The sequence below is a fragment of the Lotus japonicus genome, chromosome 1, assembly GCF_012489685.1.
Source record: "Lotus japonicus ecotype B-129 chromosome 1, LjGifu_v1.2".
Classification (NCBI taxonomy): Eukaryota; Viridiplantae; Streptophyta; class Magnoliopsida; order Fabales; family Fabaceae; genus Lotus; species Lotus japonicus.
This window is the reverse complement of record NC_080041.1, coordinates 22,055,981-22,068,715: the sequence shown is the minus strand read 5'-3', so window position 1 is coordinate 22,068,715 and position 12,735 is coordinate 22,055,981. Positions and strand designations below refer to the sequence as shown.

General features: G+C 42.4%; 1 non-coding gene across 1 annotated transcript; it reads left to right on the top strand.

The window, feature by feature from the left end:
- Positions 1-11,191: 11,191 nt before the first annotated feature.
- Positions 11,192-11,298, top strand: LOC130734848 (small nucleolar RNA R71). The gene has a single exon (XR_009018187.1). It is a non-coding gene; the product is annotated as a small nucleolar RNA R71 (small nucleolar RNA).
- The last annotated feature ends 1,437 nt before the right edge of the window (positions 11,299-12,735 follow it).

The window sequence follows — 12,735 nt, the reverse complement described above, 5'->3', positions numbered from 1 at the left end:
AGGACTATTACTGATAATGAATGATATAGGACTTGCACTAAGTGGTTACAGCTATAATTCTTTACTTTTGTGATGTGTAAAGATGGAGGGATTGAGCTAGGAAGCATCTGATTTACTTCTTAAGATGTTAGAGACAGAGTCAGCGTTGGTGCCACATGCACTAACATATGATGTCTTGATTGATGAGTGCTGCAATGAAGGCTGTTATGTACTAGAGTATATCTTAGGTAAGAAAGGTACACCTAGGAAACCCTAGCAGAGCTCAAATAAGGACATTATGTAATAAAAGGAAATATTCTCATTAATTATCATAAAGTTGTCAGATACAAGGTGAAAACCTCCCTTTTATAGAGGGTGAAGTCAACATCTAGATTGTTCCACATTTGGGCCCTTACAAATGAGGCCCAAACCCCTATGTAGATAAGACAAACCCAAGAGAATCTTCCAGCTGGCAGATGGGGCCACCGATAAAGCAGCTGACCTTACATCATCGCCCGTAACCCTTGCTAGTCTTGACGCGCCGCCATCTTCTGTGTGTATTTTGGGCGGGCATCATATTAGAGATGCCCCGCCCAGTCCACAAGCCCCGTTCAAGGTTCTTGAGCCGAAATGTCTTAATCGCCATGTGCATGTTCCTCCTTCTTTTGGTAGCGTGAATTCTCCTCCCCTTTCAGCGCGTTATTGTCTGCTTGGCGGTCTTCGTTTAAATGTCAATCACACGTCAATCAAATCTTTTTCACTGATACACACATTCCTCTTTTCCCGGATTTTGCCATCATTAGCAATGAATGTAATTTGCGTGTGCACGTCTCGAGGAATTGCTTCGTTTGGGAAAAACCTTGGATCGCGGGATTTCATTTATACTTTTTTCAAAACTCATTTCGAATTTTTTCAAAAATCCTGATGGTTCGTACTCTTTTCCACTCATTCTCTCTCTTCTTCCTTCGTTTCGCTATTCTTTTCCACTCATTCTTTCTCCTTCTTCCTTTCTTCTATAAAAACTCTCCTTCCTTCTTTACTTTTTACTTTTTGCAATTTTACTGCTTCTCCTCTTACTCTGAAAAACCGCTCCCTCCTTCCTTTGATTCTTCCTGCTTGTTCCGGCCGTCGTCATTGCGCGGTGTTTCCCGTTAGCCGACGCTATCCTTACCCAATCTCTCGTTCCCTCCTCCGGTGAGTTCTTTGCACACTTCTTTCTCGCTTTACTTTCTTTCTGTCGTTCTTCACTTTGTCCATCTTTCTTTTAAACCTTTCATGAGACTGCCTAGTATGTCGCTGAATAGTGTTGAAGTTTCTTCTTTAGAACTTTCCTCACCTTCATCAGGCGGTGAAATTTCTTCCCCTTCCGTCATTGAGATTCATTCCTCGCCCTCTGTTCATGAGGATTCCGGCCCAGCCGGTTCTGTCGACTCTGTCTTTTCTTCCAATGAAGCTTTATCCTCGCCTGAGTGGCGAACAAATGTGCATTTGGTTGATGATAAGTGTTGCGTTCCATCTGGGGCAGTGTTGGGAGTATTAAGTCACTGCGAATATCAGCCCAAGGGTTCCTGAAAGTGAATCCCGCCACTTCCTGCAATGATGATCTCCAGCTAAATGTTCTCCCCTGTGGCGAGGATGATTGCGTCCTTTTGCGAAAAGACGCATCAGACGAGGCGCCTGACTTCTTTTATGTCTATGGTTATTTCTTTGTTGATCTGAATATCAAACTTCCTTTTTCACCTTTTATTTGTCACGTTTTGCCTTTTTTGAATGTGGCGCCTTGTCAGCTCCAGCCCAACGCCTGGGGCTTTATCCGTTGTTTCAAAATCTTATGCGATTATCTGAGCTTTACACCCACCTACCCTTTGTTTTTTCTTTTTTATAAGTCCGTGACTAAGAAGCCTTCTTCAGTCAAGTGGGTTCCCCTTCTAGCCCGTAAGAAAATGAGTCGTTTTTCTGCCCTTAAGAGTCATTACAAAGTGTGGCAGAAGAAGTATTTCAAAGTAGTTGAGTCGCCAGAACTAAAGAATTTATTCTGGGATTCCAACAATTGCCCTCTCTTCCCTTTTTACTGGACAAAAAATCCTCGCCGGAAAATCTCTATTTCGTATGATGCCTTAGATGATTCTGAGCGAGGGGTTGCTGACTATCTTCGGCCGTTGCCGGTATTTTCTGGTCATGACTTGATTGAGGGGTCCAAAACTGGCACCTTGAATCAATTTTTTAGTAAGTTGATGACCTTTACATGTAATTTTGATTTATCATTCATTCAACATTCTTAACCGTCTTTTTTTTTATGCAGCCACAGTGGGTAAAGGTAAGGTCGTTGCCAGCCCGTTGAAGATGAAAGCATACCTTGCTCAATCTTCCGAGGCGGCGAGAAAGAGGGCTGCTGCTTAGGCTGAGCAGAAGAAAAGACATGAGGGCACCTCTAACTCAAGCAACGTCAGAAACCTTAAGCGCCAGAAGACTTCGGGCGCCGCTGAAAAAGTCGTTGGTGACAAACCCTTGCACCAGGCGACTCTGAATCAATCCGGCATGACCTCAAGGGGAAAACCGGTGGAGAAAAAGAAAGGAAATCTTTGTTCCTTTGTTATGTTGTTTGCATTTTAGCTAAGTTATGTTTTTGGCCAACATGTCGGACCCGATGTCACAACATCTTGCCTGTGACATCTGTCCCTACGAAACCTGCAATGAGTTGGCTAGGTTTTCTGTGAAGCTTCGTTCTGGTTACTTGGTGATCAAGATAGGGTATTTTTGGAAGCTTCTGTGTGCCGCCCAAGGATTATATTATTATGTAATCAAATCGGTTTCAAGATTTGATTTGAAGTTTGTGGGAGTTTTATTTCTGGAATAGGAAACTTTATATTGAAAATTCCTCTGGAGATTTGTTTCCTACTAACTCCTTGAGTGTTGTGTGGACCTTTGCTTGTCCAAGCCCATCGAAGACAAGGCCTGGATGACTGCTATATATGAAGACCGAAACCTAGTGTTAGGTAGAGAGCTTCTGTTGAGTAAAACTAGGGTTTACTCTTGTCTGTGTTCATACTTGTTGTTCTCTCAACTTATTCATATATTGATTCTTTTGCTGAGAGTTGATTTTTGTTGTTTGATCATGAGATCTGTCTTTGCTCTCGTGTTGTGAGCTATTGACTCACTGTGGCAGTGATTGAGAGAAAGTGAGAGGGGCTCTCATACTTAGGGGGAGGACTAAGTATTAATCACTTGTGGAGATAGGTAGAAAAGGCTGGGAACTGGGGCAGTTCTGTTAAGACCTGTTGTGTACAATTTCTCTGAATAGTGGATTATCTTTCTCTTGGGTGAAAACCCTCCAGACGTAGGTGATTTTGCACCGAACTGGGTTAACAATCCTGTGTGTCTTGTCTCAGTTTATGTTCTTTACTTTGCATATTCAATTAACTGTTTTTGTATTATGTTGTACAAGATGTCTTAGACATCTAGTAGAACATCTGTCCACGTGTGCCAGAGTTTCAGAAATGATAATCTCCCACCACCCCGTGGGGATCTAAATGCACAGGTTGACTGCCCTCTGACGCCGTTTGTTCATGTTGGCTCTAGCTCAGTTCCTTGTGGCGAGACCACCCCTGCCTTATTGAGTTTGTCTGATCCCCATTTTAATGGTTTGGATTTTATGAACCGAACTTTTGACAACAGGCTCCATAAGGACGTTGATGGTCAAGGTCCCCCCAACATTGCTTCCATGGCCATTCATCATGCGCTTTCAGCCGCCAGTAATGTGGCGGGAATGGCTCAGCCAAGTGCTTGATTTCTAAGAGCCTCAGCTTCAGTTTGTAGTCTAGCTGCTTGTTCCAGAGCTTCCAACCTTGCAGCTTCACGTTGTTCAGCTTCAAACCTTGCTGCTTCTTCTTCTTGTTCTTTCTTCTTCCTTGCTTCTTCAATAGCAGCATAAATCTGGTTTCTCAGCTTTTGTTCATTCAGTGCTTCTCTTCTTCTGAAACGCTGGCTAGCAGCTTCAACTCTTTGATCCCTTTCAGTAATAAGGAACCCCATCATCACTGCAACTTGGTCAAGCATCCCAGTGCACAAACGATCCCAATATTCAGCAACTATGTCTGGTTTCTCACTGAGGTCAGTGCGACCATGCACATTGCGAACCCTTAAAGATGCTTCTTGACTAAATAAGTTGATGCAATCAAGCAGGGTGGTTGGTCCAAGGTGGGTATAGGGAACAATGGAGAGATTGGTTTCATGTGAAGAAGGATGATTGCTACTAGTAGCTTCAAAGACAGCCTGACGAGAACCAATTTGCAGAGTTTGAGGTGCAGAGGTATTGGTCTCAGGGTTTGGATGCAGAAGCTTCAGTCTCAGGATTTGGAGATTGGTTAGAGACAGATTTTTCATTTTGAGGTGGAGGAGAAAGAGGAATAGGTGGTGGTACAGAAGTCAGAGGGACCGCTTTGATGGGAAAATCAGGAGCAACCAGAGGTTCTGGTCTTGGTCCAGGATAGCTGTTGGTCAATCTGCAAGTGAACAGAAACCTCCGGGTTTTAAAATATCGAACCACAGGGATTGTGAGTGAGAATTGTGGATTTAAGCCTAAAGTTTGCAAGTTCTTAAAACGTAAAATTCTGAAATTGGTTTTGAATGTTGGCGACAAAGGTTTTGCAAAAGAGCAATGTTGAAAATGTTGAAATTAACAATTGATGGAAAAATGCCTTGGGATGTTGATCATCTAATCCACTTTAGTCTACCTATCCTATGCACGTGAAACCTTGATTTATCCCTTATTGCTTTAGCCTATGTACTTACTAGTTGATTCCTCACAAAAGTAATTTTCCCAAATTGAAAATTAAGCCCAATTCCTTGTGTACTTAATCATTCATAAGAGGTTTTTAAGCATATATATTCAGGCCAACAAAACCCTACCCTCACGCTATTCCTAGAAGCAAGCATAGAAGGGTCTATTCCAATTCATGTCCCTAAATCATAACAAACTTCCATTTGATTATAATCTAGTCTATAGCAAGGGTGCACCAAAGCTAAACATGCATAATGGAATTGAAATACAAGATTAAATCAAGAACTCATGCATAAAGATAGGATTTAGAAAACTAAAGCTTCATAGAATCTCTTAAACCCAAAGCATAAAAAGAAACTAGCCCCCATGGCTAGAGAATCCATACAAGAAATGTTAAAAGAACCTGAGAAAAATACAAGTTGGAAGCCTCTCTAAAGCCCCAAGGTTCTCCTCAGCTCTCAAACTTGATCTAAAATGAGTGAAATGACTAAGTGTTCTGAAGAAATTGGCAAAAACCTTATTTATACACAAAACAAACGAGTCTGAGCGCTCAGGCACCAATTCAGAGCGCTTGGGCGCCGATTCCATGGCAGAAACCTGCCTCTGGAAGGAAATTGGCGCCAAGGCGCCAATTCCAAGCGCTTGGGTGCCAATTCCAGGAGGCTCAAGAAATGTAACTAGCGCCTAGGCGCCAATTCCCAAGGCCTAGGCGCTCAAGCTTCGCTGGAAAGACTTTTTAGCTTCTTTGTAACTCCTCTTCAAGCATCTTTAAGTCCTCCTTCAATTCCATGCTTCTTGGCCTTCCTTCTCCTTCAGTTTATGATCTGCAAACTTAACCAACAAGCCAAGGAAAATATCCAGAAGCTCAAAGAACTTTGTTAGCAAACAGGACCCTCAAATAACATAAGGAAATCATGCAAGTCCTAAACTTACTTAAAATGCAAGAAAAGTCCCTATAAAACTACAAAATTACCAAAACAAAATAAAGACTCAAAGAAAGATAAAAATGCATGAGAATGCATGAAACACTACATGAGACTCAACAAAAAGACTTAAAACAAACAAAGAAATGACCCTAAAAACACTACTAAAATAGGGTCATCACACCACTATACTCAACGGCAGCTCGCCCTCGAGCGTAAATAATACTCGCTTGCCCTCAAGCGCAAGAAATGCTCCCAAACAAGTGCTCTCAACAAGGAATACTTCACAATAACAGGGGGACAAAGTAATCACAGCTAGTTCCAAGAGAATGACCCAACAACCTACTTCATGCATCTATTGAAAAGAGGAGAGTGTAGAGTCCATTCATGGGAAGCATTTAGATCTACAAATCCTATGATGAGATGTTAATTTAGTGCACTGAGCACACAAGCAAGTTCATAGGTCCTGAATGTCATTCATTCAATAGAAACAAAGGTCAAACATGCAAATATTCAAAGAGACTTTCAAAAGGGTTGAAACATTGGCTTGGTAAAACACGATGGTGGTTGGTCCCTAAGGGAATTCTAGGCTTACAAGCACATTGAGTGTGGTCCAAATCTAAAACCCGGGAGCTTTTCACAACAACTTTTTCAGCACAAGCCTCTTGCACCCCCTTTTCTCAACTTTTTCTTATTTTTCTTTTCCAACTCCAACTTTTGGTTAGGAGTTCTTTTTCTTTTTTTTTCAATAACTTTTTTCCCTAGGGGCAAGAGACCTTTTCACAATTTTTTCAGCTCCTTACCAATATATCAAGGACCATCACTCCCCAATATTCCATCCAAATATCCGCCCCAATCACTTGGCTACAAAAAATTCTACAATTAAGCTCAAACGGGACAACTAAGGGTAATGTTCAACCAACAAATTCAGAGTCTCAAGAAATCCTACAAGTCTCAAGAATAAAGCAAGAATCACAAAGCATGCTATGAGTGAAATTAATGCAGAACCAAGAATTGCAAGTGAGTCAGGATCCTCCAGAGAATTTTTATGGTGAAGGGTCAAAGATAGACCCTAAATGGACTTACACCGACTCCTTTCTCAAGAAACACTCGGAGGACCGAAGTCTCCTCCTCTCTTCCCCAAACATGCATTCACTCATCCCCACGAACAACAACAAGTATTCACACAAGCATTTTCAAAAACAGCACAAGTAGGGAAGCAAAACTATAGCTAAAGGCATGTGAGTATAGGGAAGTAAAAGACCCAAGAAAAATAAAACTAACTAAACAATGCATGATAAAAAGAAAAAGAAAATCTACAAATTGAAAAATATGCCAAAGATGCATGACCTAAACTAAGAGTAGGAATACCTCAACATAGTCACTCCATGGGGTCATGGTCACCCCTTCCATCACCATAATCCGGATGAACACCGGCGTCATGCATTAAGCTCAAATCTATCATCCCCTGCTCCAAGGTATTGAAATCCATGGGGCCATTATACCTGGGGTCCGATGTGCTACCTCCCCTCCAATGGAGGTCAAGATCCCTGTGTAGGCGATCTTGCCTCAAGAACATCCGCCTGAAAGCGGCCTCCATCCAAGCCGGTGAAGGGTCCGCACGTGGTGGAATAACCATCTCATTCACCACCTCAACATTTTCTTCTTCCTCCTCTTCTTCTTCTTCCTCATCCTCTTCTTCTTCCGCTGGCTCCTCAGGATCCTCTTCCTCTTCCTCCTCTTGAGGCATTCTTGCCATCCACTCTTGATAAAGCTGAGTGATCCTCTCCTTACTGAGTTGAGGTGCAACCGGCAACCTCTTCTCAATAACATAGACTGGCCTCCTAGCCTTGTCTCTCACTGCATGAATTAGGGAACAAATCAAATGAGGAAAAACGGGACGATGCTTATCTTTACTCCCATTGTAGAGGGAATAAATACTAGCAACAATGATTGTAGCCACGTCCATAGGACGGCCTCTCACAATGCAGTAGATGGCAACCGTTGCAACCTCTCTAACTTCAGATTTGTTAGAGCTAGGAAAGAGGGAATCCTGCAAAAATTTAGCCCAAACTCTGGCCAGCGGTGTCATATCCTTTCTCCTCACAAAAATAATCTCATCATCAACTGCTTCCCATTCCCTCCCAGGCCTAACAAGCACTGCCTTCATGTCTTCTAAGATCTCTGGTGACTTCTCCTTTAAGAGCTCATGATAGGTGGCCTTCTCGGGGAAGCGCTCCTTCTCTTGGTCCTTCGTGAGGAGACCAAGATGCTCTCGAATGACTGAAGGATGGTACTCAATCACATCCCCTCTAAACCAAGATGAGTTCACCGGTGGCCTGGACCTATCCTCTTGATTATCAGAGTAGGTGTTCGCATAGAACTCCCTCACCATGACCTCACAAGCAAAGGGAATGGGGTTGACCCAATTTTTCCACCTCCTTTTCTCCATGGCTTCTTGCATGCCCAAGAGGTCTCTCCTTCCCTCCCGATAAATAACTCCCCGCTCCTTCACACACTCCTTGTGTGCTAGGTGAGATCGGTAGAACTCTTCCTTTACCAAAGATAGGAAGTGGGAGCGATCAAAGCTCCGGGAGGTGGAGGAAGAAGCTGCGGATCTTGTGTTGTTCCTTGCTCTTTTTGCAGGCATCTGCACAATTGTTAGCACATACACAAGCCACAAACGTTAGAAATGTTAGCTTGAAAATAAAAAGAAAATAAAGAGGAAAACTTTGTACAAAAATGAAAATAGAACTACCTAGGAGCACCCGACCAGCCTCATAGTGATTTTGGCAAAGAGAAATAGATCACCATAAAAGCAATTGCCAAAAATCGACTAAAAGAACTCATTGAAGCATTCTAACAAATACCTAGTAAGCAAAAACTAAACTACACTAAACCACAAAATCCTAACAACCCAATTCTCACAATTTCACACCCCCTTTCTAATTAATCACAAATCTACCCACAAGAAGCATATACAACCCAAACCCAACTTGCACAAACAACAATTCACACACCTAAACCCCCTAGAAGCATGCATTGCAATACCCATGAACAAAGATGAAGGGAAGTGAAAGATGGAACTTACCTTGACTTGAGAGTGAGTGGGTGCAAGTGGAATGAGCTTGATGCAATGAAAAACTTGGAAGCAAATGAGAGAGCCCAAGTGTGTGCAAGTGAGAAATGAGAAGTAGAAATGGGGTATGGAGAGTGTGGGGTGCGGTCTTTTATGAAGAAATGAGAGTTAAGAGTGGGAAAATGAAAAGTTGGGGTTTTAAAACCCAAAATATTGCTCAAACACGCACCAAGAGCGGTCGAGGGGAGCGCTCAGGTGCTCGTGCCAGTTCCAGAGGCAGTGCCTCTGTAACTAATTGGCGCCTAGGCCCTGGTGAATTCGTGCCTAGGCGCTCAGCCCAGTTTTTTTCAAAAAAAATTTCCTTTTTTTTTTTTTTAATTTAAACACCTAAAATGCTACACTAATAAAAGAGGAAAAGAGAAAAAGAAAAAGAATGGGTTGTCTCCCATTTAGCCCTAGGTTATAGTCCTAGGTGGACTCTCCTTCCTATGGTGTTAGGAAGGAAATTCATTTCCATTGATTAACTTACCACAAGTGCAAGGTTTCCTTGCACAAAACCTTTGAAGTAGATCCTCCCATGAGGCTATGTCCTTCTGCTCATCAAACCAAGCTCTAGCTTCCCTTGTCAGAGAATGAGGGAAGAGTTTAATCTTCACTTCATCACTTGAAACACCCTCAATCTTAGCAAGGGAACTAGCCTAGGTAAACTTCACCATGTGAGCATGTAAGTTCTCGTACTTAGACCCCCCATACTTGTTACCACTAACAAGCTTGATGAGAGCCGGATGGAACTCATCAAAGTTTTCATTAGCTTTGGGGGTCTCTTCTGGAACCTTCAATTTGCTTCTAATCACACCACAAACAAAATCGTTATCATGATTAGTCTCAATCATAGGATTAAAAATAGAAAATTGTACCTTTTCCTTACCAACACGGAGAATGGGGTGACCCTTGTCAACGTCAATCTTAGCTCTACCAGTAGCTAAGAAAGGTCGACCAAGAATGAGAGGGATCTTCTCATCCTCCTCCATATCAAGGACAACAAAATCCACGGGGAACATATACTTGTCCACCCTCACCATTACATCCTCCACAATCCCATATGGAGTCTTGAGGGATCGATCCGCCATTTGCAAGGAGAGCATGGTTGGGGTAACCTCTCCTAGGTTCAGCCCCTCAAACATGGTGAGCGGCATCAAATTGATGCCCGCTCCTAGATAACACAAGGCTTCTACATCCGCCATGCCTTCAATTTCTACCGGAATAGTGAAACTTCCGGGGTCTCTTCTTTTCTTTAGCATTTTCCGCTGCAAAATGGCACTACATTCCTCCGTCAACAACACTTTCTCATCTAATCCCTTCAACCTTCTTCTCTTATGAAGGATATCCTTCGTAAACTTAGTATATATAGGCATTTGTTCCAAAGCATTGGCAAAAGGAATACTAATGTGGAGCTTTTTGAAAACATCAACAAATTTTGAAAACTTTTTATCTAAGCTCTTCTTAGCCAATGCTTTAGGAAACAGAAACTTGATAGTTTCAGGAGTAAGATCAATTATCTCTCTCGCCTTGATAGGCACAACTACCTCTCCCTCAACTATCCCCTCTCTCTTTTCTCCCTCTGTTTTTTTCTTCAATTCATTCATCGCTCTCCCACTTCTAGTGGTCACAACAGAGGCATTTTCTTGCTTAGGATTGAGGATAGTGTCGGAAGGAAACTTACCTTGAGGTCTCTCGGCTATTTGCTTGGCCAGCTAGCCAAATTTATTCTCAAGATTCTTGATAGCCACCTCTTGGTTCTTGTAATTGTTCTCCGTTCGGTTGATGAAAGTTTCCACCAACTCCTCTAAGCTTTTCTTGCTACCACCACCTTCAACTTCTCCTCGCTCTTGAGGATGTCTTGAGCTTTGGCCTTGGAACCCTTGACTAGGAAATTGCTTTTGAAAGCTACTTCCTTGCCCATTGTTGCTTTGCCTCCAAGATAAGTTGGGGTGGTTCCTCCATCCTGGATTATAAGTATTTGAGAATGGGCCATTCCGAGCTTAACCCATGACCTTCATTTCCTCCTCCGGTCTAGTCTCGGTGCATTCTTCACTGTCATGTGGCCCTCCACAAGTCACACACTCAACTTTGGCAACTCAACCACCAATCACCTTGGTCGTCTTCATTTGATTTTGAATTTCATTCATTTGCTTGGAGAGTTGCTTGTTGGAGGCCATGAGCTGATCATAAGCTTCAACCTCAAGGACTCCTCTTCGAGCTTGGCGCTCATTACTAGAGTTCATGGCTCTTATAGCCATTTTTTCAATCAACTCGTACCCAACTTGTGGAAGTAGGGCATCGAACTCTCCATTTGAGGCCGCATCCAAGCCAAACCTCGAAGAATATTGAAGACCATCATAGAAATTTGCCACTTGTTCAGCTTGGGTGAGGTTGTGTTGAGGACACCTCCTCAAGAGCTTTTTGAACCTCTTCCAAGCTTCATAGAGATTTTCATCGGTGGATTGAGCAAACGTCATGATGTCATTTTTAAGCTTTCTCAAGAGGGCTCTTGGAACAAATCTTGTGGTGAATTTCTCAGCTAGATCTTCCCAAGATGTAATGCTACCTTGGGGCTGCGAATTCAACCACTCTTCAGCAGTGTCCCTCAAAGAGAAAGGGAACAAACTCAAGCGGCTGGTGTCCGTTGAAACATTCTGAACTCAATAAGTGTTACAATTGCAGATGAACCGCTTCAAGTGTGCATGAGAATCTTCAAGAGCACCTCCACCATACTGGTTTTGGCTCACCAAGTTGATGAATGCCGGCCTCAGCTCAAAGTTTCCCGTGCCATCGGGGGAAACTATGCTGCCCGGATAATCGTAGCTCATGGCAGCCGAGGTGAGGTCTCTAAGAGAACGATTGGCATTCTCCGCTTCTTGCTCTTGAAGTCTTTGAGCAATAGCCTCTTGCACTCTTTCTTCAATGTGGGCTTGCAATTCCTCCTCCGTCATATGGACAACCATGGCGGCTATCTCAGCAGCTCTTTGCTGAGCTCGACGACGATGGAGAGTACGTTCAGGCTCCGGATCAAACACTAATGGATCCGTGCCAAGTCTACCTTGCATAAACTGAAATCACAAAAACAGAGAAAAGGTTAGTAACACCTATTCAATACAATGCTTAGTAACACAAACAAACAAACTCTTCAACTTAAACCGAAAACCACAAACAATCCCCGGCAACGACGCCAAAAACTTGTTGGTCAATCTGCAAGTGTACAGAAACCTCAGGGTTTTAAAATATCGAACCACATGGATTGTGAGTGAGAATTGTGGATTTAAGCCTAAAGTTTGCAAGTTCTTAAAACAGTAAAATTCTGAACATGGTTTTGAATGTTGGTGACAAAGCTTTTGCAAAAGGGCAATGTTGAAAATGTTGAAATTAACAATTGATGGAAAAATGCCTTTGGTTGTTGATCATCTAATCCACTTTAGTCTACCTATCCTATGCATGTGAAACCTTGATTTATCCCTTATTGCTTTAGCCTATGTACTTACCCTCACTCTACACCTAGAAGCAAGCATAGAAGGGTCTATTCCAATTCATGTCCCTAAATCATAACAAACTTCCATTTGATTATAATCTATTCTATAGCAAGGGTGCACCAAAGCTAAACATGCATAATGGAATTGAAATACAAGGTTAAATCAAGAACTCATGCATAGAGATAGGATTTAGAAAACTAAAGATTCATAGAATCTCTTAAACCCAAAGCATAAAAAGAAACTAGCCACTCATGGCTAGAGAATCCATACAAGAAATGTTAAAAGAACCTGAGAAAAATACAAGTTGGAAGCCTCTCCAAAGCCCCAAGGTTCTCCTCAGCTCTCACACTTGATCTAATTGAGTAAAATGACTAAGTGTTATGAAGAAATTGGCAAAAACCTTATTTATACACAAAACAAACGAGTCTGGGCGCTCAGGCGCTAATT